Source organism: Pelodiscus sinensis, chromosome 8 (assembly GCF_049634645.1).
Source record: "Pelodiscus sinensis isolate JC-2024 chromosome 8, ASM4963464v1, whole genome shotgun sequence".
NCBI classification, from domain to species: Eukaryota; Metazoa; Chordata; order Testudines; family Trionychidae; genus Pelodiscus; species Pelodiscus sinensis.
Window position 1 is genome coordinate 44,993,853 of NC_134718.1, and position 26,759 is coordinate 45,020,611.

At 42.2% G+C, this 26,759-nt stretch overlaps 1 protein-coding gene across 6 annotated transcripts in view; it reads right to left on the minus strand.

Moving 5' to 3' along the window:
- ADGRA1 (adhesion G protein-coupled receptor A1) overlaps positions 1-26,759 on the minus strand; it is a 486,631-nt gene that overhangs the window by 331,202 nt on the left and 128,670 nt on the right. The window contains exon 2 of one of the 6 annotated variants that reach the window (XM_075935215.1): positions 19,999-20,071. The exons of the other annotated variants lie outside the window; for them this stretch is intronic. The gene's annotated coding sequence lies outside the window, so the exon portion shown is untranslated. The remainder of the gene's footprint in view (positions 1-19,998; positions 20,072-26,759) is intronic. 6 annotated transcript variants of the gene reach the window in all.

A 26,759-nucleotide genomic window follows, 5' to 3' on the forward strand; every position in this document is an offset into this window, starting at 1 on the left:
GCGCCTGGGCTATGTCCGGGTTAGTGAGGGCCGGGGGCAGGAGATGACAGCTGCCCCCATTACCAGCAGCTCCATGCTATCCTTGGAGAGGCAGCACCCCAGGGATCATCGATGCTGGTAGACAGCAGCAGGCGCCCCCCCGTCACCAGGCCCAGCGACGCGGGGGATGACCCAGAGCTACCCAGTGGGTCGGTGGAGGAGGAGGACCAGGGCAGCACTGTGACCCTGCAGCTCAAGGTCCTCTCAGGCAGCCTGGACGTCTCCTCAGAGGCTGGGGAAGGATCCCCTGGTGAGTGTTGCACTTTGCACTCACAAGGGCAGGGGGGAGCCAGATGCCTGAGGGGGAAGAGGAAGGAGCATCACTCAGGCTGCATGAGCTATATGCTGTGTAGCATTAGCAGTATGCAGCACATGCAACCACGTGCAGCCTGGTGACTGAGCGGTATGTGGCCACAGCAGACAACTCCAGGGCATGCCTGGCACCGTACGGCTCGCACACATCTGGGGGACCAGGCGGAGGGTGGACCGGGGGGTGGGGCTTAGGCTAGAGCCCCACCTCCCAGGAAAGGGTACAGCACACAGAACAGCACACTGTTCTATGCCTGGCTGTGCAGCACAGCCAGCTGCTTCTGGGAAACTGCAGCAACACAGCCCTGTGAGCATGGCCCCCACTGAGCCCCTCGTCTGCTCCCAGTGCCTTGGCTGGCCCCCTGAGGGAAGTCCCCACCGCGGCCACACATGTCCCTGGGCTACGTGTGTGAGGGCTAACAAGAGGGGGAGGGGAGAAGTGCTCGGGCCCGCCCTAGGGCCACCTGAGTTTTGCTGCAAGGATGGGGACTCCTGGTTCCGTCCAGGAGATATCCCACGCGATGGGGATTTGAGAGCCCAGACCACGTCTGCCATATGTGCTCCCAGGCACTGTGTGGGGATTCATCTTGCTCCCTGTCAAACACCATTGATTAGCCAAAGCCTCACAGCCTCCACCAGCAGGAAGTTCCACAGGTTAACACAACACATGCGCCCTCCCACCCCCCAAAGGGCCAGGACATGGACCGATGGTTACAATACATGGAGGAGCACCCTACTCCAGGGGTGGTCCTGTATGCAAACATACAACACGGGAGGAGGGGGCAATGAGTGGGGCCAAGCCACAGCACTGTGGTGTCACCTGGGCTCAGAGGCAGTGGGCATGGGGCGTGGGGACAGTGGCCAGGCTGCCTGACTGACCCATCCTTTTCTCTGTTCCCTTCAGCGGGACCAAGCAGGAGCAGGGGACTCTCCAGCCCTGTGGCAGCGGCAGCACCCCCAACCATCCAAGCACTAAGCCGGCAGGTCCAGCAGTGGGACCAACTTCTTCGGCGGCACGTCCAGGCCGTCGAATGCATGGAGGCGCCCATTGCATGCCAGGTGGAGGTAGTCCTAGAGTGGTGCCAGCAGGCCTGGGGCCACTTCCAGGCCCAGTGTGACCGCATGGAAGATGCCATCACCGTCCTCACTGCGCACATTGGCCATGCCGTACATTACGACATGGCATTTCCCCATGCACCCACCATCCCTCCCATACCAATGCCCATGCCCCCTCCTCCTGCTGCCCCTCCTGCTCCCGCAATTCCCCCTTGTGATGCACCTCATCCTGTGCTCCTCCCCGTGCTGCCTGCCCCGACACAGCTTGACCCCCATGTCCTGGTCTGCCCCCGCAGAGGCAGTCGCAAGGGCCACCCCCTCCCAGTTCAGAGCCTCCTCCCCACTCCCACCCTACTTCCCCCCCATTGTAAATAAAAAGTTCCAAACATTGTTTGTTAAAAAAAAAAAAAAAAAAAAAAAAAACACCTATGTTGGTTGTTTATTAGGAGGTAAGGGGAGGGGAGGAGGGAAGGGTTGGGGATAGGAGGGAGATGTCAAGGGAGACAGAGGCAACCCTGTTGTGGGGCCTGGGAGAACATCACCATCAGGGCCTCCCGGATGTGCACCCCATCATGGTGCTCCTGGCGGATGGCAGCTGTGCGGGGTTGTTGGAAGGCCTGGCCCTCACCTGCCATCCATGCTGGGAGGAAGGCCTATCCCTTCCGCTCCACGATGTTGTGGAGCACACAGCACGCAGCCACTACCTCCGGGACATTCCGCTCACCCATCTCCAGACGGGTAAGCAAACTGCGAAACCGGGCTTTCAGGTGACTGAAGGCACACTCCACCTGGTTGCGGGCCCAGTTGAGGAGGTCATTGAACCATGCCTGGTTGTGGTCTGTCCACCCCGTGTAGGGCCGCATTAACCAGGGCAGCAGGGGGTGGGCCACGTCCCCCACAATACACGTGGGCATGGGCATGTCCCCGACAGTAAATTCCCACTGAGGGAAGAAAGTGCCTGCCTCCAGCCTGCCAAACAGGCCAGAATTTAAGCACATGTCTCAAAGGAGCTCCAGCTCCCGCCCCCGGAAAGGGCTAGTGCCCTTTTGCCCTCTCCAAAATGGTTCCAGGCTCCTGCTTTTGCACAAGAGTGTCCCGCCAATGTAGACGCTCTCTTGTGCAAAAGCGCATCGTTCTTACGGTGAGTCCTGGACAATATAGACACTCTCTTGCGCAAATACTTTAACACAAGAACTCTTGCGTTAAAGAGTATTTGCGCAAGATCATGCCAATGTAGACGTAGCTGATATATTTTATTATATGCAATGAAAGTCCAAAGTGCAATTTTAAATGTAAATTTACAAAATGAATTTTAGTTCAGCCCACTGTATCACCTACAAAGAAAAAAGAAATCAATGCTCTGAAGACTTCCCAGGCATCTAGCCAACTCTATTTAATGCATATTGCTGCAGCCGCAGGGGTTAATATGCATTTCAGCTACAGAACTGCCCATATTGCACCAAAAGAGGACATTTTATTCCTGGCCTCTAACTGAAGCACATAGATGAGGGACTCACTACAGTGACCACCCTTTTTTGTTTAAAGAGCATAGCTGTCATTTGATTTGTCAGCTGAGTGCCTACAACAGGTATGGGCAATAATTTGTGATGGGTAGGGGGGTATTCCAAGATTTTGGAAAGTGGTCGAGGGCCACAATCTTCCATGACATTAATGGAGGTGGGGCAGGGTCTGGGATGGAAGTTGGGTGCAGAAGGGAGCTTGGGGTAAGGGATTAGGGTGCAGGAGGGGGTGTGGCATCTGGGAGGGAGTTTGGGTGAAGGAGGCAGTTGTAACCTAGAGCACTGGACTGGGGTGCAGGGATTTGGGTTGTGACCTAGGACAGGAAGAGGTTGTGACCTTAGGTGTAGGGGTTTGGGTTCTGACCTGGGGCATGGAACTGGGGTGCAGGGATTTGGGATATGACCTAGCACAGGAAGGGGTTGACACACAAGACAGGGAATTGGGGTACAGAAGGGAGTGCAAGGGTTTGAACCTGGAATAGGAGGGGGTTGGGGCCAGGGCAGGAGATTGGAACGCAGGTTCTGGGAGGGGGTATAGGTGGAGGAGAGGCACAGAGGGTTTGGCTTCTGGGTGTAGGAGGGGAGGGCAGAGGATTGGGTGGAAGGAGGGGCTGGAGTGCCAGAAGTAGGCTCTGGCCAGGAGACTTACTTAGGGAACTCCTGGCCGGCAGCCCAGAACTTTTCTGAGGAAGCATCTCTGCCTGCCCCACCCCTGCACAGGCTGCAGGGGCCACGTGCATGTGTGAATAAACTACGAGCCTAAGGGGTGGGGACCTGTTATTCTAACAGGCAGCCCCCATTGGCCAGAAATCAGCCAATGGGATTGTGCTGAGGGTGGAGCAGTTCATGAAGCCTTTCCCATCTCCCCTCCAGGCTCACAGCTTTGCAAGAGAAATGGCCCGTCATCTGCTTTTATGAGCCACATGTGGATGGGGCAAGGCAAGCAGGGAGCCTTGCCTGGAGTTTCCTGCTCCATCTGTGGGCTGTATCCGGTGTCTTGGTGGACTAGCTTTGCAGCTGAAACATTTGTTTAATTATAAGGTTCAGCCTTGGTTTGAGCAGATAAGAAATACTAGGATGCATGGAAAACTTTGCATGTATGTTTACGGGGAAGAGAGTCTGTCATAAAAATTACATCTGCTCTGCAGTTTAACTTCCTGTATTTAATATGTATCATTTGAGGAAAACCTGATAGCAAAACACAGTTGCTTGTGTATTACAAAACATAGATCCAAAAGGGCTCCCTGCGCATGAGGCCCACAGAGTTAAGTAAATGCCTTGGAATATTGCAAAGGTACTTCTATAAGGGTATGTCTACACTACCCCGCTAGTTCGAACTAGCAGAGGTAATGTAGACATCCGCAGTTGCAAATGAAGCCCGGGATTTGAATTTCCCGGGCTTCATTTGCATGAAGCCGGCCGGCGCCATTTTTAAATGCCGGCTAGTTCGAACCCCGTGCCGCGCGGCTACACGCGGCACGGAGTAGCTAGTTCGGATTAGGTTTCCTAATCCAAACTAGCTGTACTCCTCGTTCCACTCCTGTACTCCTCGGATTAGGAAGCCTAATCCGAACTAGCTACTCAGTGCCGCGTGTAGCAGCGCGGCACGGGGTTCGAACTAGCCGGCATTTAAAAATGGCGCCGGCTGGCTTCATGCAAATGAAGCCCGGGAAATTCAAATCCCGGGCTTCATTTGCAACTCTGTATGACTACATTACCCCCGCTAGTTCGAACTAGGGGGGTAGTGTAGACATACCCTTATAGACATATTTAATTCCACCTCAAAGAACTGCAATATATGAACACACAGTGATCAGACAGACCTCCATCTCATTGTGTCTTCCATGAGTTCTACACCTGTTTCCAAAGTCTCATTCTTCTTTCTGTCTGTCACCTGGAGTTCCATCCCAAAGCTTGGTTTAGAGTACCATATCAATAGGGCTTTTCCCACACAGGCCTCTATCTTTGCCGCATGTTCCAGCCAAATGAGAAAAACAATAGATAAGTAATCATGTAAGTCAAAGATTTTGTGCCCTTTTTGGATTTCTATTGATTTATTCATCAGAATCTTGAGCTAAGCCTTGCATTAGATACTTGAAAATAGATCTGTCCACATAAAACAGGGTTCTATACATTATTTTACATTCCTCATGCTTGGATAACTTCTAGTTTAATTTCCTGTTTATATTGCTTCATCTAGAAAATTTTATGAACCAAAATCAGCACGGTCTTATCTGAAATCTTAAAAATCAGTGCTGAATCTGATCCAGTATTATTACTGATGTAATCCTGTCCGAATGACTTTTCAAGTTGTCTTGCCTGATGCATTATGACAATTCTCAGACACCATGCAGAGGCACTTCTTAAAAAATGATTAGATCCAGAAAAAATAAACAAACTTTTAAAAATATGCAGTGTCAAATCAAAGTTTTTTTCACCTGCCTACTTATCTGATTAATATGTGCAAAGCATCCTTAAAACTTACATAACCAACTGGGGGAAATGAGGAAACAGAATGAAAAGGATAGATATGAAGACAATAAATATCAATGCCACGAAAGTCCATTGTACACACACGCCTTGAATATTATATGCAGTTCTGGTGGCTACATCTAAAAAAAGGGATTAGAAATGGAAAAAGTACAAAGAAAGGCAACAAAAATTATGAGGGGTACAAAACAGCTTTCATATGAGGAGAGATTTAAAAGCGTGGAACTATTCAGCTTGGAAAAGGGATGACTCAGACGGGATATGATAGAAGTCTATAAAATCATGAATGATGAGGAGAAAGTGAACAAGGAAGTGTTAGTTACTCCTTCACATAACACAAGAACCAGGGGTCATACAATAAAATTAATAGGTACCAGGGTGACTTAAATTAATCACCAAAAATAATTGATTTAAATCACGTTTCCCACTGATACTACTTCACTTATTTTTTCAAACAATGGTGCAAATCTGATCACTAAAGCATGTTAATTTACTGTTCAGTAAGTCATTTTACAACATCTAAGAGGATATGCATTGTGTGATTTTATTTTAGACTTGATTTTTATTAATTTAGGAAATAGCACGCTACTTGTGTCAAGAATAAAATCACACACACAAACACAATGGCACATATTTTATTAAACTAAATCTTAAATGTTATATATGTAACTTTTTTCTCCTGCAGGATGACAGAGTGACGTCATCCTGTCACTCTGCATCCTGTTGCCCCTCCACCCTCAGCTGTGTGGCCTCCCTCCCTTCCCAGGTGCTCCGGAAAGGTGGGAGTCATGCAATCTTTCCCCCCTTTCTTCCTCAGTGCTCCAGGGAGGTGGGATCCAGGAGCTGAGTGGCCACCCTCCTCCCCGGTGCTCCAGGGAAGTGGGACACAGGAACCGTGCAGCCTTCCCCCTCCACATCCCCAGCATCCTCACCCCCCCCTCAAGACCTCACACTCCCAGCCTCCTCACTCACTGCTCTGCCAAGATCTTGCATCCCTAGCCGCCCTCACACTGTCCCTCCACAGAGACCCTGAACCCTCACTCCCCCCCGCACTGACACTCTGCACGCTCACATATCCCCTTCACCGAGACATTGCACTCCCAATCCCCTCACTCACCCCTTCCACCAAGACCCTCCATCCTCAGCCTGCTCTTGAACCTTCCTCTCTGGCCAGACACCTACCCCCTGAGAGAGGGGGCTGGCAAAAGTGGTGAGCAGGGGGTGTAGCCCCCTAGTATAAAATAAGAAAATGACATTCAGTGGCATAAGGCAACTCCATATTTCTGTTACTGCAGCTTTCTGTACTGTATACTTGGGTGATAGATTCTAAACATAGTTAACTAATTAAAGAGGTCATAAGGATTAGCGAAGCTATTTTTTCTAGCAACATTGAACATAGCAAATAGCTTAGGAATTTACTTGTTAAATCACACTTATACTAAAAGGCACAGAGATACTTTAAGAATGATGCTTTGCAAAGTGGAACAACATTTTTCTTCAGACATATCCACATCTTCATCCACATCATTTTCTCCCAATAAGCAGTTTTCCTTATGATGTTTCATTCTTGCAGCGAGGCTCTGCATCTTTTTTTCACTGCTAACATTTGACAACTGGACTACAGGGGATCCTTGCACTGGTCTACAGGGGATGGACCACAAGAAAATTACCCTTTCCACTAATTTCCTCTAAAGTATTTGGCATTGACCACCATCAGAAGACAGCACACTGAGCTAGACGGACCATTGTCCCAGTATGGTCATTCTTAGGTCTTCTGTTATTTTATGGATCCCAGGATGGAAAACAAATTAAAATACACTTTCTAAACAATGGTTCCATTCAGTCCCAGAATTTTTGTAAGAGCCTTTGTCATGATTAGGGTTAGCCAGCAGCCTGCGAACTAAGGGGTTAACTACACCTAGCCAGGTGGGGTGGCCAATAGAAATATAGGTAGGACTTTCAAACTGGGAAAAGGAATTTTGTTTTTTACCTCCTTTGTCTCTAGGGAGTTCCCTCCAGCTTCTGAGGGAGACAGACACGTCTCTGTCTCCAAGAAACCATTCTTCACTTTCTGTAAGTAGGATAAAGTTTAGATAAATCCATTAGGTTTTATTATTTTATGGTTTGGATCTGATGTCTGTGCACTTTTAAACAATGTTTTGGCTTTTCTTTGTAATTAAGTTCTAGGCCAATGGAGTCTCTCCATGAGTGTATACGTTGTTACCTTTCAATCTAGTCATTATGCTTGCAACAGGAATATTGTGGTGATAATAAAAGCCTTCTCTTTTCTTTATTAACCTGGTATTGGTTAATTGTGTGCCCTGGTTTTTACTTTAGGGGTGAGATTTTCCAAGTGATTTCTCCCCTGATTTCTTTATTATTACTTGGGTGGTGGCAGTAAAGGTTTTTATTCCCAAAATCTAGGCTGTTAAGATTTTTGGGGGGAAGTTTTATACCAAAGCCTAGTAGATAAGTTTTTGGGGTACTTTTGCTGGCCCCCACTTCTGCATTTATTGTGCCAGAGTGGGGAAGGAGCCATGACAGACTTTAAGCCATCACCTACCTTCCCAGAGGTCAATTGATAATGCCAATGTAGAAAAATAATGTGATTTTATTCATGTTAAATGAGAAAATTGCTTCTTTTTAATCAAATGTAATCTTTTTAAGTGAGTTTTGTGAGCTGTAGTAGATGTATCACCGTGTTACTTTCTGCTTTAATGACTACAAGGATGTGAGCCCTTACATAAACAAGGAAAAGGATTTAATGAACATACTGTATATTCTAAAGTAGATGCTTTGCTTTGGAAAAGCATAGAATGCATTCTTCCAAGTGCATAAAATCCCACATAAATGTTGCATGCGTTTCCTATGAATTGGGCCAGTACAAAATTGTCAACTATACTTGTAAGACTAAATCAAGTATGATAATTGTTCACTTTGATTTGATGTAAAAAAATAGAGCAGAGGAATTTTCTAAAATGATGGTACTATTTTTATGTTTCTTTTCATTAGAGACCATTTGAAGAGTCAAGCTTGTTCATCTCAGATGAATGTGTTTCTTCACAACAGCAATTTCACTTATTGTATTTCCATTCATTTTCATTCCTTGTATGTGAACAGTAACATTTCCAAAACAAAAAAGACACAGCAATTGGAATCTCGTATTTACAGAATATTTATAGAATCCTGGCATGATAGTCACAATTTTATGAAAATTATTAGAATTTCAAGAAATTGTGTCCCTAAGAAAGAAATGTTTGTGAATCTTTTGTTCAAAAGATTACAACTGGGTACATCTATTTTCTTGATTGCCATTTCATCACTCCATTTACTGCAGATGCCATTTTCCCTCACTCTATATGAGAATGCATAAAGGATGATAAATAGTCTTCTGTTAAGCATGCAGCTTGGATTTGGTTTCTATGACCATCTGTGCCACAAGCTTCCTGTGTAACTTTAGGCAAATCATTTTATTGCTCTAGCATATCATTTCTAAAAGAAGAAACACCACCTCCACACACCTCTATTTAACAATTGTAGCTCCTTAGAATTTTAAATTCACTTTCTGAGCCTACTTAAAGGGGAAAAGAAAGGAGAAAAAGGATCTTTCCCTTTCTGGTACAAAAGCTTAACTCTCATATAAGACAGAAAACAAAGTTACCTCCATTCATCTTCTCCAGTGCCAACAGCACCCTCCATTACCCATCAATTTATTTCACGGAAAGTTTCTACAAGTATAAAATAATTACATGAAAGTCATATTGTATTCCTACCCTGGTTACTAAGACAACCACAAAAACATGAGCCACATTTAACTGACATAGCGTGTCTTCCTGAGTCTGCACGCAGCCTGAAACTGTAACTCTTTAAAGAGTGCCCCATTCATCAAAAAGGAGCATTAGCTCTGCAACAGAAAAATTAAAAAGTATAACTCAGGAATAATATTTTCATTATTTAATTGCCAATCATTTGGCAATGAAATTATTATTATAAATTACTATTATTATTAAAGGCACAATGGCAGATATCAAGGGAAAGTAGAGAATAGCAAGAGACCAATATGAAAATTCAAAAAAGGAATCCCACAAACAGTGGAAACAAGGATAAACTGCTAGGTTAAGTATAAAAGAAGGGCAGAGCATGTAAGGATAAATTCCAAACGATTAAGACACAAAATGAATTACATTTAGTAACAGACATAAAATACAACAGGAAGAGGTTCAGTTAAGACAGTAGGAGGAAGACAAAGACAGGAATGTGTAGGTTTACTACTTAGTGGAAAGGTGAAGCTAATAATAGATGTAATCAAAAAGTCTGAGGTATTTAATGCCTCTCTTGTTTCAGTCTTCACTAATAACAAGAGGGAAGGAACAGAAGCCAGACTAGGCAAAGAACAGGTTAAAGAATATTTAGGTAAATCAGATATTTATAAGTAATCAATGGCTGATGAAATTCACTGCTGAGTTTGTAAGGAACTAGCTGAAGCAATCTTCGAACAACTACCGCTCATCTTTGAGAACCCATGGACAATGGATGATGTTCTAGAGCAGTGTTTCTCAACCAGTGGTACGAGTACCCTTAGGGGTACTCGAGAGAAACCTGGGGGGGGTACGTCAACACAACTGAAATTTGGAGAAAACAGAATTTTTGTTGTCGGTTTTACAACGCATTATTATTTTTGTACTTTTTACTCCCAAAAATTTCATTGCCTGCCCGGCTACGATTAAATAGTTTAAACAAATGTGTTGCAATGGTAGAAACAAATTTTGTGTCTCTGAAAACTGTAGGTAGTGGGGGTAATTATAATTTTTTTAATGGGGTACTTATATATATATTGTTATATATATATATATATATATAAAAAGATTGAGAAACACTTTTCTAGAGGACTAGAAAAGAGCCAATATAGTTTCTATCTCTAAAAAGAATCTGGGGGTTACACTGGATCATATATTGAATATGAGTCTAATGTGATGCAGTTGGGAGAAAGGTTAATATTCTGTGGAGTATTAACAGGAATATCATATATAAGATATGGGAGGTAATTGTTCCTCCCTATTTGGCACTGATAAGGCCACAGCACAGCTTAAGTATTGTGTACAGCTTTAGGTATCACACTTTGAGATGTGGGAAAACAGGAGACATTCCAAAACAGAGCAGTAACGATGATACAACATTTATAAAACCTGAGCTATCCAGAAAAAGAAATTAAAACAGCCTTGTTTAGTCTTGAGGGCGGACCTGATGAACATACCATTCAAACAGACTAAGTGCGGTTATGAAGAGGATAACAAGCAACTGTTTTCTATGTCCACTGAAGATAGGACAAGTAGTAATCAACTTTATCTGAAGCATTGGATATTTCTATTATAATTTAGGAAAACTTTCCAACTCTAAGGATAGTTAAGTACTGGATTATGCTTCATCGTTGTAGGTTTTAAGAACAGGTTACGCAGACACTTATCAGGGATGGTTTAGGTATAAGTGGTTCTTCCTCAGTAGAGAGGACTGGATAAGATGACTCCACATAGTCCCTTCTAGTCCTCCATTTAAATCATTATAGGAACGAATAATTTAAGCAGAAAACATGGAATAAATTTGTTATTCCATACCTATATTACCAAGCGACTAATCTGATATCAAAATAAGCAGCCTACACCAGGCATACAACCATGACCCATCATAGAAGAGATTAAGGAGTTGCTTTGGGCTCGAGTGGCTCTTACACGCTTATGAATTATTCTAGGATTAGACAAAGAGTAAAAGTAAGAAACACCACTCAAGTGAGAGTAAGCCTAGGAAAGGAATGATTTCTGCAGCTCCCACGAAGAGATCTGACAGCTAACAGAATCTCTGCCCTCACACAAAGGAGAATACAAATTCTCCAAGATAAGAAAACAAGAGAGATTGAAACTGTACTGCAGACCCAGTGAACTCTAGGGTTAGAGCATGATATTTCCAAGATCATCTGAAGTAAGCGTAACCAATATTCTGACTAAGGCTACCTATACATTTTTCTTTCTTCTTCTTTATTTATTTAACAATGTTTGCTTTACGTGTACTCACTTGGGACACTGAGAAGAAAAACAGTCAGCAGGCTTTGGCTGGAAGGCAGAGTATCAGCCTCACTGGACTGAAACAACCCACAACTCTTGCTAGTGTGGGGCAGTTGCATGCTGGAGCAATTTTCTGAGGACAATTTTGTGACAGCCCCAGGTTGCTTTCCCCTATTTAATTAGCAGCTACATTTTAAAGCATTAGAAGAAGCTGCTTCAGAATTTGCCATACTAGATTTAGTAGTGAATCCAGAGATTTTGCCACAAAAATTAGGTCCAATTAGAGTCTCTCTTGCCTAAAGCAAAATGTGGTTAACACGAATGGTGACAGCTCGGAGTGCCCCAAACAAAACACATGCTTTGATGATCAAGAATATCAAAACACTCTAGAGTACACAAGAGCTCTCAGGGAATCTAAAATGAAGTAATGACAATTTAAAATAAAATTAATTGTTTGGACTCTTAAAGACTTGTTTAAATGTGACTAGTAGACAGCAATTTGGCTAGAAGGATAAAAAATAAAGTGGTAATTTGACATATCTGACAGTATCCTAACACAGTGCAGCATAGTTGTAGCCCTGTTGGTTTCAAGATATTTCAGAGACAAGGTTGATGAGGGGATATCTTTTAGTAGACCAACTTCTGTCGGCGAGAGACACAAGCATATAAACCACCTTAAAAGATATCCCCCTCACTCACCTTGTCTCTCTAATATAGGACATTTTTGGCAACATGTTGGAAGTGTTATAAAAATAATAGAATCATACATTACCAGCTAAATCAGAGCTCTTACAGGCAGTCCCCGGGTTACGTACAAGATAGGGACTGTAGGTTTGTTCTTAAGTTGAATCTGTATGTAAGTCGGAACTGGCGTCCAGATTCAGCCGCTGCTGAATCTGGACGCCAGTTCTGACTTACATACAGAATCAACTTAAGAACCCCAAGGGTCCCCAAGTCAGCTGCTACTGAAACTGATCAGCAGCTGATTCCAGGAAGCCCGAGGCAGAGCAGCTCTGCCTCGGGCTTCCTGTAGTCAGCGCTGGTCAGTTTCAGCAGCGGCTAAATCAGCATGCCTGGGGCAGAGCAGCTGGGGTGCTGCTGGGTTGCTCCAGAAGCGCCCAGAGCGGCGCTGCGGGACCAACCGGCAGAGCCCCAGCTGCTCTGTCACAGGCGTCCGGAGAAAAGCCTAGTCTGCTGAGGGGGGGGGGGGGCGTACTAGCTGCGCCCCCCCCCCCACCCCAGCAGACCAGGAAGACGCGGGCGGCGGACCGAGACGCGCCACCGTCCCGCCGCCTGGGTCCTCCGCGGCTTTGCTCCCTGTCTCCCTGGTCTGCTGGAGACCAGCAGACCAGGGAGACGGGGAGCAAAGCCTCTGAGGACTCCGGCAGCGGGACAGCCGCGGGGCGTCTGGGCTGTCCCGCTGCTGGCTTCCCCGAGGCTTTGCAAAGCCGCCGGGGGGGGGGGGGGGGGGCAGGCAACGGCTTTGCTCCGCGTCTTCCTGGTCTGCAGACCAGGGAGACGCGGAGCAGCTTTTCTCGCCCGGAGTACACGGGCGGCAGGACCGCGAGGTCCCGCAGTCCGTGTACTCCGGGGCAGCCCCGTTCGTAACTGCGGATCCGACATCAGTCGGATCCGCGTAAGTCGGGGACTGCCTGTATTTGATATGATCTGGTATTTATTGAATTAGCTACAAATGCATGCTACATGATACTTCACAACTTTTGAAATGTTTCTGGCAATTACCCTTCATTGTACAAGAAATGACTGAACCACACTTTTGAAAGAATCTCATATTGGTATGGAAAAAAGGACTTCCAATGAGCATCTTGTTTATGATGATGAGTATGAAAAAACTGTACATGTCAGAATTACCCCTTACCTAAAGCAGAAAACAGTTGTGTTTGTGAGAATTACATGAATCCCTAGAGTGTGCTGCTGTTGTCCAAAACTTTGGTCTAGTGAAAGGTTGGCTGCTGTTTTCTGGTTTTTAGATATTCTTACAGGTAGACTGTAGTTATTTATTTTAAAACCAATAACAATAATATTTTTAAAAAGCAACCCTATAATGGCTCTAATGATTAGTGTGTCCTAGACATGGGAAGAAAAGGACTACATCACCCTAATTGGCAGATTTTTAAAAAAATCTAAGAGATCGTTATTGTAAAGAATAGGGTTCAGTGCCTCGGTCACAGAAGCAATGTCTAAGAAACTAACTGCTAGAAGGCAGTGAACCAAACAGCTGCAGAAGGGACAGCTTGGCCTTTTATTTCCAAGCTTTTAAAAAAATATATATAACTGAATAAGAAACTAAACATAAATTAAGGGGGAGACAGTGTGTACCCATATTACCAAACATGTTTTAATAATCCATTGCTGTCTTTTATAGCCAGTTGTTGGCATCAAAATGGGATTAAAGATACTGGGTCATTAACTGAATTCACTTTGATATTGATTAAAATATACCCCATTCAAATAAACCCACTGGGATAGAAGACCACTTTTCTTGGTCCTCTCTAACTGAATGGTAGGAGAAAACAAAATAAGAGGCTCACTGATCCATCTCTGTTCTGTGTGTTTTGAGGAAGGCGCCAACAGAACTCTTGCAGTCATCTAGTTAGCAGTAAACAAAGATACTTTCTACAGAACACAGAGCAGCAGATGATTTCTGCAGAATAAATCCCAAGAGAGCACTTATCAATGTCAGGATTACCCTGATAACAGTAACCCTCTCTACATGCCTCACTGGCTTAGGCTGGTTATGAAGGAAGATTAGGTCAAGCTAGTACCATTAAAATCGATTTTAAACTGCAACTGCTAGGGTGTGACTAAATGTTAAATATTGATTGTTAAGATACTATTAAATCAGATGTCTTCCCTTTTAAACTTGTCATTCATTTTCATGAGTTAATGGATCAAATAATTACCTTAAATTTTGGATTTACAATTAGTCATTCTGTTATATCTCAAAATCTTAGTTACAGCGGAGGAACACATCAGTACTAGAAAGTGATTTACTCAGCTGCTCCCTTTAGTGGTTCTGCCTTGGGAAGTCCAATTTAATGCTTGAACTTCTTTCCTCAACTCACACACACCATAGTGGAGTGCATCTGAGTCATCTTAAATGAGTAACAGTTAAATAACTGAACTGTAAAACCCATATAACTTATATGTACCAAATGCCTGAAAGTAAAAGTCTCCAGTAGGAAAGGAATTAAACTGACTTTTAAAAAAATGCACAGCTATTAATGACACCCCACTTCTCAACCTATTTAATTTTCAATTATTATTTAGCTTACCTTCACTGTAAAAATGTGTTACTTACACAATGAGTTTGTCATACATATGCTAAATAGTTAGTGAATGTATTTACAATAAGACAACTGAATAAGCTAACAAAAGCATTTGAAGCATAGTGTTTTTAGACTATTTTTAGGTTTTCAATGAGAGGGTGCTACACTATGCAGGCCATTAAACTGCACAGATGTTCTTACTTCTTCCTACTTAAACAGGCCAATCCTACCTATTAGGAACAAATACTTTAGGACAAAGTATTTTCGTGTATCATTCAAATACAAATAAATTGGTCTCTTCAGGCACTATGTTCAGTCACAGACAGACAAGGTTTTTTGTTGTCTGAAGATCCCATTCCCAAGTATGAAAAATTAACTTAAATATAAACTAACAATGCTAAACTGCTAAATTAGCACCCAGATATACCAGTATAGCAGGTATCCTGGGTTAACTCCTAGAGTACAAATTCAGAATAATGTCTTTCACTGGCCATTAACAAAGGCTAAATGGTATTTTTAGTGCATCAGTCCGGTGTTGGCTGCATACCTATTCCCAGTAGTTTACAAATATAAATGTTGTGTTTTATTTTAACATCATACTAAATACTTTGTTATGGGTGACAGGAATCACAGTGTGCTTATTTTCAAAGCAATTCATAAAAATATATAGCAGCACAGTGTATTGTGATCATCTGAGAACAGGTCAAGTACAGAAGATTAATAGACAGATTTTTTTCCTCTTTAGGATGCGCCATTTAAGATTCCACTATAGCAATTTATAGAAGAGAGGCAGCAACAAAGGCTGCATCCACATGCTGCCAAATACCACACCACTTAACTCCCCCTCAACCATGATTTAATATTGCATAGATAGGTAGGGTTGCCAGATGTTTGCAACAAAAATACCAAACACTGCCCCCTCAAAAAAACAACAACACATTGGGAAAAAATTCTGTTGAAGGGGAAAAAAAGGGGGGGAACCAAAGTTGTTGAGAAAAAAAAAAGGACTCCAAGGACTTATTAATCCCCCCCCCCCCCCAATTTTTTTTTTTAAATAAAATAGCATGTCTCTTTAAGAGTGAGTGCAGGGATAGGAACAGGGGAGCGGTTGAGCACTAAGACCAAGGGGAAGCATTGCTTCCTCTAGGTCTTTTGGCCGGTAGCCATTTTGTGCCAGCAGCCTTGGGGAACCAGGTAATCATGGGGGCTGGGGTCGGGGGCCTGGGGGTGTTGGGATCCGGGGGGGCTTTGGGAGGGGGGAGGTCAGGTGCTGAGTGTTTGTGGGGTTGCCAGGTGCTCAGCATTTAGCCTCCTGGCTGGGGAAAAATTCAGAAAATACCGAACATCTCAGGTGTCCGGTGTTCTCAGAATTTTTTTTACTGGACAGGAGGCAAAAATACCAGACTGTCCAGGTGAATACCAAACACCTGACAACCTTATAGACAGGGGCAAGAAATTTCCAATGCCTCTTGTAGAAGATACATTTCTCTTCCTCTCCCTTTTCTCAGAAAGGGAGCAACGTTTGACCTTGGGTTTCAAACACAATTCATTTTTGGAGATTGTACACAGGCAGAGAAGAAGAAGAAACACTAACAACCTACCGAAATTGAGGTTAGTCTGAATAGAACTTTTAGGTGGGTGTACAGAAATGAATGATTATCCTAGCTTAACAACAGTGGCAAACACGCAAGGCCTTCGCAAATGGTAGATGTGGAGGAATCTTTAAGGCACCACGTTATTATCTTGAAATATATATGGAAGAGTACAGCCATTATACTCAAGGTGTATTAATCCCTTTAATGTGAAAACAGATGCAAAATTTTTGTAACCCCTGAATCACATGAGTGCCTGATACCAAAACACAAAGACCAATCTCTTATCATCACTCCTGGGGCATGTCTACACTAGGAAATTATTTGAAATAACTCGACTTACTTGACTTATGCCAGATTTTACAAAGTCGAAGTAGCATTGCTCCACTACGCAAAAGCCTCAAAATTAGCTGAGGCAGGCTCTGTTAATGTGGATACGCTACCTCAACTTTGACCAGGGTGTGGATGTTACATTTATTATATTATATACCATAAAAACTAATTTTCATTTTCAAAATACTCTTCTGTATTATTGAGAATTTTATAGACCCGCATTTTCTGCCTTACTCAACTTAATCTAAAAATAGTAGTTTGTCTAGCTCAAGTAGAAACACAAGTGAATATTGTAGCTTCACTGAAGGGCCTGTTTGTGAATGGCAACACTTAAGATGTTCCAGATGCTTCAAGCTACTATAATTACAGTAAAACTACAGACCAATTAGAGAAGTATATGCAACTTAATGTTCCAGATGGTTATGTAGAGTTATAACAGTACAATAAACCCATGTCATAAATCCATTTTTATAAAACTAAGTTCTGAATGCATTTATACTTATTTAAAAAAACTATACTAAATCACAGCTCATAGTTCTTATTTATGATAAAGTTGTATGTCAGCACTGAGAAGACTTACTAAAGATTTAATGGCTACAAAATAAGGGACATTAAAATTGAAATTTTAACTTCCCATCCACATTTTTTGAAATCTTTAAAAACCCAGTTTTATATAAAGACACACTCTTTTAAACAAATACATTTACCACAGTGAAAACACATTAACATGCCTCCTTCTCTGCAGGAAAGTGATAGTTAGTGGTCAGTGGAATTCACCACACAAGAGCAGGAAATTTCCCATAGAAATAGGAAGTTCAAGGTGTTGTTATTGTGCTCAATGTGTTTCTGATTGGATAGAATTATTACACATATAACTCTATTACCATGAGTAGTCTCAATGAAATAAATGAGACTTCTCATGTAATTGAATTAAGCACACCTCTAAATGTTTGCAGGAATACGGTCTTAGTCTGTCTGGGAGCATCTACACTGCACCCATAACTTGAAATAAGCTACACAATTTGAGCCATACAAATTGTGTAGCTTATTTTGAATCAATTTTGAAATAGTTTATTTTGAAATTTGGCACTGTCTACACAGCACTTATTTCAAAATAAATTGCTATTCCAAAACATCCCTTACTACTTATGGATTGAGATTTACAGGGACATCAGAATAGTGAGCCCATTATATTTTGAAGTAACAGACACACTCAAGAGAAACAGAATAGATATTGCGGGATACCTCCAGTATCCCAAAATAGTGCTGTAGTGTAACCTTAGCCTCTGTATCTTGGTTTCCCACTTGTAAAATGGGGATAGTAATACTTCACTATCTCAAAGTGCTGTTCTGAAGATAAATTTAATAAAGTTTCTGATGTGATCAGATACTATATCTATTATATATTTGAGAGAGTTTATGAGTGAGCAGTCTGTTTGTTCAAGAATTTTTGCTAAACAGTAAGGAATTTGGACCACCAAATTTGGTATGCCGCTTCCTCTTATCATAACTTATGTAGTCGGCAAGAGTAAGTCTAAGGTCCGACACTGGGTTCTCAAAGCACAAAGGACGCCACACAGGTATCTGTCAAACACAAGTAGTTTATTTCCTGACAGCTAACAGCTGTGCCCCATAACTGGAAGAACAATATAACAAAGTAGCGGCATATCTTACATCCCTTCCTGCAAGCTTGGACCCCGGGTACGCTGCGGATGAGCTTCCGAGGTGCTGGTACCCAAAGCCCTTCAGTGAGGTTCGATTTGCTAGGCTTTAATGCAGCCTTAAATACAGTGTCTCTACCTTGTTTGTGGCAGTTTGGAAATTTCCAGGGGTTACTCATTACGTGCTGATGTAGGGCTTAGCTGTTAGTTATCGATCTGGTTCTGATCTAGTTCTACTTGTTCTTTGGCCCTGTTTACATGATCAGTATGTTAGGGTAAACAGAATTGATTATGCGTTCTTGCCCTTTACCCTTATCTTATGCTTGTTCTTGCTATACTGGCAACAATGCTTATCTTAAATGGCATATGTTCCCAAAGACTTGCTTCTGGCTCATCAGTAGTAAGGAAAGGGGGGGGGGAGAGAATGCAGGCCTCACCACCCCTAAACTTGCACGTAGAAAGTTGGTATAAGGATGCATAAAACCACACAGAAATCACCAGGCAGGTGAAAGGGACTGGCTAGGGGCACCCTGCATCCAGGACTAATGCAGCCCCAAACTAAATACATTCTAAAATATTTGTATACCATGTGCTAATACTCCTGATTTGGTAGTCTGATATGATAGAGAAGTGCACATAGCTACATATCCCCTATAAACAAATACAACTCTACTGACATATGCATGAATTAAATATTAGTTGTAAGCCAAAAGGGGGAGAGGGAGAGGTGAGAGCTATTTTTCTATCCCCACCAAGTGTTATAAGATATAAATAAGGTAATAAAAATAAAGGAAAATGCAAGATGGTTGAAATGTCTCTATTAGTAAGACAAAACTGAGTAATAAATTTCTTTAAAAATATTCTATATGAGCACAGTACAGAAAATTATACAATGATTATACAGCCAGTCCCCGAGTTGCGAATGGTCCGACCATTTACATTTACGACCAAAGCTGCCATGGAGTGGTCGTAAAGGCAGTCTCCGAGTTATGAACGCGACCCTCACTTACGTATAGCGTGGTCACTATGTAATTCAATGGGGTCCGAGTTATGAACAGATTGAGTTATGGCCAAGTTTTTGGTCCGTAACTCAGGGAGAGGCTGTACTTAAATAATATAGCAATGGTCATAAAATAGATTTAAGAGAAATCTGTTAAGAGACACTTTCGCTATAAGGCAGTGGTTCTCAAATTTTTTGGTCCATGGCCCACCTGGCTCAATTCAAATCTTTCTGCAGAACACCAGTTGATTATGTAATTAATGGTGATTTTCCATTATTACACCTGAGCCATTTTGCTAGTGCTGCAGCTAGGGAGAATAATTTAAATTATTAAATAGATTAATCATTTTAACTCTCTCATGTTAGTTTATTAAATTTCATTTTAAATAAAGTAAAATATTAAATTACATCCAACACAAAAGGTTTCAACGTTTTCTTCATTTATGGCAGGGGTGAGGAACCTTTCTTGAGTTGGGGGCCACGGATCTACAGACAAATCAGTTGGGGACCCCACAAGTGAGAAGCAAAAAAACTCCTCCAAAACCCCCCAACCCTCAATGATGAGACCCCCAGCTGAGACACCTCACTCCTCTGGTGCTCCAGCCCCACGGGATGAGGGGAAGGCATAGGGAGGACTTCGGTTCAGACTTACCCATAGGCCAGATTTACTTTTCTGGGGTTCTGGAGTAAGTGGATTTTGTGGAATCCCTCCCCCCTCTTAGGCTCTGCAGTGGAGACAAAAATTAGAGTTTCAGTGTGTGGGACAGGGCTGCGTGGAATAGGATTAAGGTGCAGGACCTGAGCAGGAGGTGAGGTTCAAGAGGGGGTGAGGGTGCAAAGTCTGGGTGGGAGGTAAGTGCAAAAGCAACCTGGGAGTAGAATGTCTGGCCAGGGGGAGGGAGTGGGAGCAAGAGCAAGAGCAGTATGTGGTCAGGAGGGAGGGTGTAGCAGCAATGGTGGACACAAGAGCAAGCTATGGGTAGGCTTTGTGGCCGGAGGGAAGAGCGCAGGAGGAAGGGAGGATGCAGGAGCAGGTTGGGGGTAGGTGTCTGGACAGGGAGGAGGGTGCAGGAGCGGGATGAAGGTTCAGGGTCTCAGCAGAGAGCAGTACATGAGAGGGGAGAGGGTACACGGTGTGGGCAGGGCACTTGCTTTTGCATAGGCACCATATTCCAGGCACGGCCTCTCCAGCCAAAGGGAGCAGTGGGAAAAGCCTCCAGGCAGCAAATCCATGCTCTGCTGTTCCCCCAGCTGGGGGAGAGAGAGAGGGCAAATGGCAGTGCGTGGAGCTACTTCTGGCCCCACTTCTTCCCTGCAAGTCAGGTCTGGTGGGGAGAGTCAGATCATTCTTCCTCCATCCCCCAGTGGGAAGCAAGTGCTGGCGTTCCAGCCTCATGGGGGGGGGGGGGGGGGAGGCTGCAAGTCTGGAGTGCCAGTGTGGGCTCCCCACTGCTGCAGAGAGTAGGAGGGGGCTGAGCTCCAGCCATGGACCACCTGAAAGGCGGTCACAGACCACTAGTGGTCCACAGACTGCAGTTTGAGAACCACTGCTACAGGGAAGGCTAGTGCATTAAAAGAATTCTATAGCTTGCAGTCTGAAATATGAATATTAAGGTATCTTTGCTTCATTAGAATTGATGACAAGTTGCATGATGCTTCTATTCCATGATTTAACAAATTTAATCTGATTATGACTTTTCCTTTAAATCGGATATAAATTTTGCTTTCTGCAAGATTTCAAGTAATGAAGTTCTCCTGTTAAAATAATATTTTTAATCAAACCAATCTATACACAAAACACAAGACTGTACTGGGATACTAGATTTAAATTATAGCATGTATATTTATGATTTTTGCAAATGTTGGGATTTGATCCTTGTCTCAAGTGTGTGTCATCTGTCCACAATTCATTCTATTATTCTTTGTCTATCCATAAACATTTAAGAAAGCTCAGAAACTAAATGGTGAACAGATGACTCCACAATAATGTAGTTCAACATTTTGTGTGTGTGCCATAGAGCTATATTTAGATAAGTATAAATGTAGGAACTACGAACTGGTCATATAAAAGCTCTTGCACTATGAGAGGTTCTACTTGCATAAGAAAGTCACTGCATCAGTGGATGGTTGGTAATACTGTCATAATTGGTCAACTATGTAAAAAAAGAAAAAATGTTATGTACTTCCACTGTATTATGAAATGTGTTTTTTATTTGCAGTCAAAAATTCTCAGCACATTATACAGCTATCAATTGTGGAAAATAGCACATTTTCATTCATATGACTCTCTACTATAGGTTTAGTTTTAGGTATGCAAATGTGGTATTCTTTAGTCTGTATTAAATGAACAGCTTGGCTCCTTTTATAATTACAAAAACAAATATCCATATCCACTAGTAAGGACTGAGCCAAAAGAAGTAGATATATCCCAGTAAGTAAGTTTTCAGGGTTTTAAAAAAATACAAGAATGTCAAAGATTTATTATTCACTACTGTATGTTAAGGAGACACAGGTCGTTAAATCAAAATTGACCCAAAAAGAGGCTTTTACCAATGAAAACTAGGATCAAAATATATTTTAAAAAATTCCAATGGACAGCTATTTTAAAACAAAGAAACATTCATAACCAGTATTACAATACTGTAGTAGTATTGTGCTGGTGAATCTGATTTTTAAAGTTAAATTAACTAGAAACAGAAGCAAGTATCAGTAGGCTTGCCTTTTTTTTTTTTTGGATCCTCAATGGTAAAGATATGAGGAAGGTAGTAGAAGATAATAGTGGGGGGAAAAGAAAAAAAATATCTGGACTATCCAGCTTTGAAACACTGGAAGTCATCCCCTAGGCTTGCTACCTTAACAACTTGAACTGTAAGATTTCTATAATGCAGGATGGCTTGTTAGATTGTTAGATCTCATATTACTTACCTGTTTTACTATCTTGAGCCTACAAACAATTTTGATGCTAAACAATGTGTTACATGACCTAATATATAAAGGAGAATGTTTGTATGTTTGTGCGCTAATAACTTGGACATTATAAGAGCTACTGCAACCAAACTTTGCATGGTATAACCTTTTATCCAGGAGAAAGTTTTAAGGTACTGTGGGAGGGAAGAGATGAGACACGGATGCCTCTCCCTGGTGCTGCACAGAGCTTGGCAGTGCAGGGAGAAGCGGCTTCCCGGGGGAAGCGGCAGGAACAGTTGCTCACTAAGGCCGGCGGAGAGACAAGGAAGCGGAGGGCGGGCTTTGGAGCCAGCAGCAGGCACGCAGCTCCCTTCCCCCTCCTTCCCCTCAGGCTCCTCACCTCAGTTATATCAACTGTCAACTTATATTTCAACAATGTATACTGATTCTATTTTTCGGTAACTCACTTTAATTATTGAACAGATTATATTATTTTTCCTAAAAACAATTTATCAATACACAACAAATTGAATTTTTTAGCCCATTTTAAAAAAATATGCCATTAAAAAAAAAAAAGGCAGCTAGGAAGAAAGACTGCAGGTACAAAAAATGGCTTTATCAAGAGCACCTGTACATGTAGAAGAGAGGCAGATTTGTCTAGACAAGCAACATGTAATACAAGCAGAATAAAGGTCATCTGAGAGTCAAGACCAGAGACAGACACGGCTTGAAAATCTGCGACTTACAACTGCAGAATCAAGAGCAGCTGAAAGTGTGAAACACAGGCAGGTTTGGCTTGATAACCAATGTGTAATACAAGCAACTTCAATAGCTAAACGCTGGTCAATACTAGAAGGCAAGGCATTTCGTTATAATCTGACTGATAATTATGAAAATTGGCCTCAATTTGATATCGGGCAAATGAACCAAGTACATTTACATTGTAGCACTCTAAAGTGGATTGGAGAAACACTAGGCATGTTCGGTTTGAGTGGTAAAATTAGCATACTAATACAGCTGGTTCCTGAGTTGCGAACGGTCAACTTACGACCGTTCGCCGTTATGACCAAAAATGTCATAAATAGCGGACCCTGAGTTACGAACGCGATCTGCACTTACAAACAGCGCGGTCGCATGTAACTCAATGGGGTCCGACTTACGAACAAACCGAGTTACGACCAATTGCTTGGTCCGTAACTGGTTCGTAAGTCGGAGACAGGCTGTACTCCAATCTCCTCCAGAACTGCTACAATCATTGATGTCTGGATTAACATCCAGATCGAAACATTTCTTGCAAAATATCAGAAAGTACAACTCTCATTTCCAAATGATATCTTTTGGTACAAGCAACGAAATATGCGAGCCAGGTTTCATGCCTACTTTTAAAGTTCAAGTTCGATAATGGACTACTATTTTGTTCGTCCACCTTCCCGACCAACGCCAGGTAACTGCAGCTAGCTGTCAAATAAAAATCATCCTAAATCTTACATGTAACACCTAATAAAACATTACTAGAAGCACACATTATAAAACAAAAAAAGTTTTGCAAGAAAAATAACGTAAATTGCAAAAATTAACTAAGAACCAGAGAAAAAAGACAAAAGTCTGACAGACTTGACTATACATATGAATCACTAACAGACACAAAAGTCTGCATGCATAGTCTTTTTTTTGGGTCTTTGCTTACTCTGTGCTACTGCATCTTTCAGGGTTTACCAACCTCACATGAAAAAAAAAACATGTACATTACGTTAAACACAATGTGCAACTCAAGTGTAAACATAAGGGATGTGAACATCTAAAAGATGATCCTGGGATTGATGCTATTTGAGTGGGCATCCTGATTATCAACCACACCATCACCACACACTATTCCAACAGTTTATTCCGTATGTAACACACAGTGAAGATAAATTATTTACAGCTACTGTTATATTTACTTTACTTGCTTGTAGCATTCACTCCTTTAGTTAATAGGTAACTTGTCCTCCTCAAGTTGTGGTCAGACCAGCAACTGTAGCCAACTGCAACTTCTCAGCTTCACCACCACAAAAAAGAAGTTATGAAAAGTTCACCATCTAGTCCTGCTTGTTGCAACCACCCATCTAGACAATCAGGGTCACCATTGGTAGCTGTTAAAATGGGAAATTTTTTCAGGATTTAGGGAGATATGCAGTCCCAAAGAAAAAAAGAGGGGCAGAGAGTTCTAGTAGAAGGGTGTTCATTCCCCCTCAAGTGTTAAAATCGAAAAGTTAAACTGCAACAATTTTTTTTTTAAGTTCACAGTATTAGTTTGGATTAGTGTGTCTTGCAAATCTGGGAAGCAGAATCTCTCTTCTATTCACTATTCATTATATACATAAAACCCCAGACCACTGAACAGGGCATATAATATCGTACTATCAGTGTTATTCTGTCACTCTGTTTCATTGCAGGAATGGGGAGCCATACCTTACAGCAATACTTGGAGCATTTTTTCAGGTTTGGCTTCCACAATACACTTATCATTTTCACTAAGCTGACATTTTGTTTAAGAAGAAACAGTTTTTCAGGGGATGTAAGTATATCATCATAGCAGAAGGTTATTTCTTTTGAAAAAGGTTGTTTCAATAGCAAAGGAAACTGATAAGGATTTATAACATTGCTAAAATGAACTTAAAAAAGAAGCTGGTTTTCCTCACACAACATTAATTTATATAACCAAAAAAACTTAAAGATTAAGAGCACTATACTATCATCAATGCTCATTAAAATTAATAGGATTCTTATGTGTAATTCCCTGGTGCATCACTGGCAGATTAGGCCCCAAGGAATTTATTAAACAACATCCATATTAGCAGGCAAGAGAAGAAAAACAAAAAAGAGAAAGAGAAAGGAAAATTGTTTGAAAGAGCTACCACTCTAGCAGTTATGAACATACTAACAGAAGATGTTTGTCCATTTTTCTCTTATTAACTCTTGCTCAGAAGATTATTATTCAGTTATTCACAAAGATAAGGGCAACTGTTTACTTGTTAACAGCATGTTGCAGCATGTTATTTGGAATGCATGATGCTGAGAAAGCTGACTGCACACAAGTGGGACATGTAAAACATGCTCATTAAAAATATGGACTAAACATTGTGTTTCAGTGAACAATGTGCCTACAGCATCACTGTGATGAATATACAGGAACCAGGTGATGCAATGACAAATACCCATGCCAACATACAGCCAGTGGAATTGGTAATCTAGTTTTAACCACTAATTATACCCAATGAAGCAGTATTTCTTAACCCACTGGGTGTGAACCAGAAGCAATTTATGAAGGAGCCACAGGAAAAAGTAAGCTATATCAAGTAGCTGTTAAGACCTATTGGAAGCCTAGAGAGCACAGGTAGGGCGCAACTCACTCCCATTTCTGGTTTTTACATTGTCCTTGCTCCAATTTCTTCCAACCCAATCTCTTTGGAGCCAGTTCTCTTACAAGTTTTCCCCCACCTGACCAGCACTTAGCCCTGCAGCAGGAGAAATGGAGCAGGTAGAAAGGAGAAAGAAGAGCAGCACCCACAATAATCAATATCACTTTCCCTACCTACTTCTATCCAGCCCGCAGCTAAATTCCAGCAACTTCAAGCAGCCAAGCACCCAAATCACCAAGTAGGCTGGCAAAAATAAACCCAGCCACAGCTCCCCATCTAGCCTTACACCTGCCTCCTGCATTGCTATTTAACTTCCCTTGTACTCATCACCACACAAAATCATCCTATTGTTTCTTACTGAAACTCAAAACTCGTAGTTCTTCATAGATGAAACATGTATTGCTAGATGATTTTTGTGACTGTTTTATGAACCACAGAGCAAATGACACTTCAAGAACCAAATCAAGGCAAAAACAGTCATACACGTAACAGAAGAAAAACCAATACCACACCACATCTCTGCATATAGGATTATGCAGTGAACATGCACACCTATCCTTGCAGCAACAGAATGCACTATGAATTGTCAAATATGAGGCCAAATACTGAACTATAATGAATGGAGAGTCCCACGTATTTCATCACCAACCGGTAAAAATTAGTTAGGTGGGATAGCAATTTTCTTCTATTGAATAGAAAGATCTGAAATTGTGTCAGAGGAGGTCAAAATGTACAGAATTATAGGGTGAGTAGGACTTACTCATTCAAAACCTTTTCTTAAATGGTAAATTCTAAAGCAGTAACTTGGATTAAATGCTCCCTCACCCAGCGGAATGTATCTTGCTACAGAGAACATGGAGTGGGTGGTATGTGACCTTCTAATATATTTTAGAGTATAGTTGTCCCAAGAAGATGAATAAAACACTTCTCATGCCCCCAAAATACATATACCTGAGCGTCTGTGCCTTCTAAAGATGACCTGCAACACTAAACACTAGAGTTGGAATATGAAGGCAGATTTATGTGGAGTTCAGCAGATTAGTATGTGATAACTAGGTTATCTCAGACCTGCTCCTGTCCAACAGTAGAGGGAAGGAGCAAGATA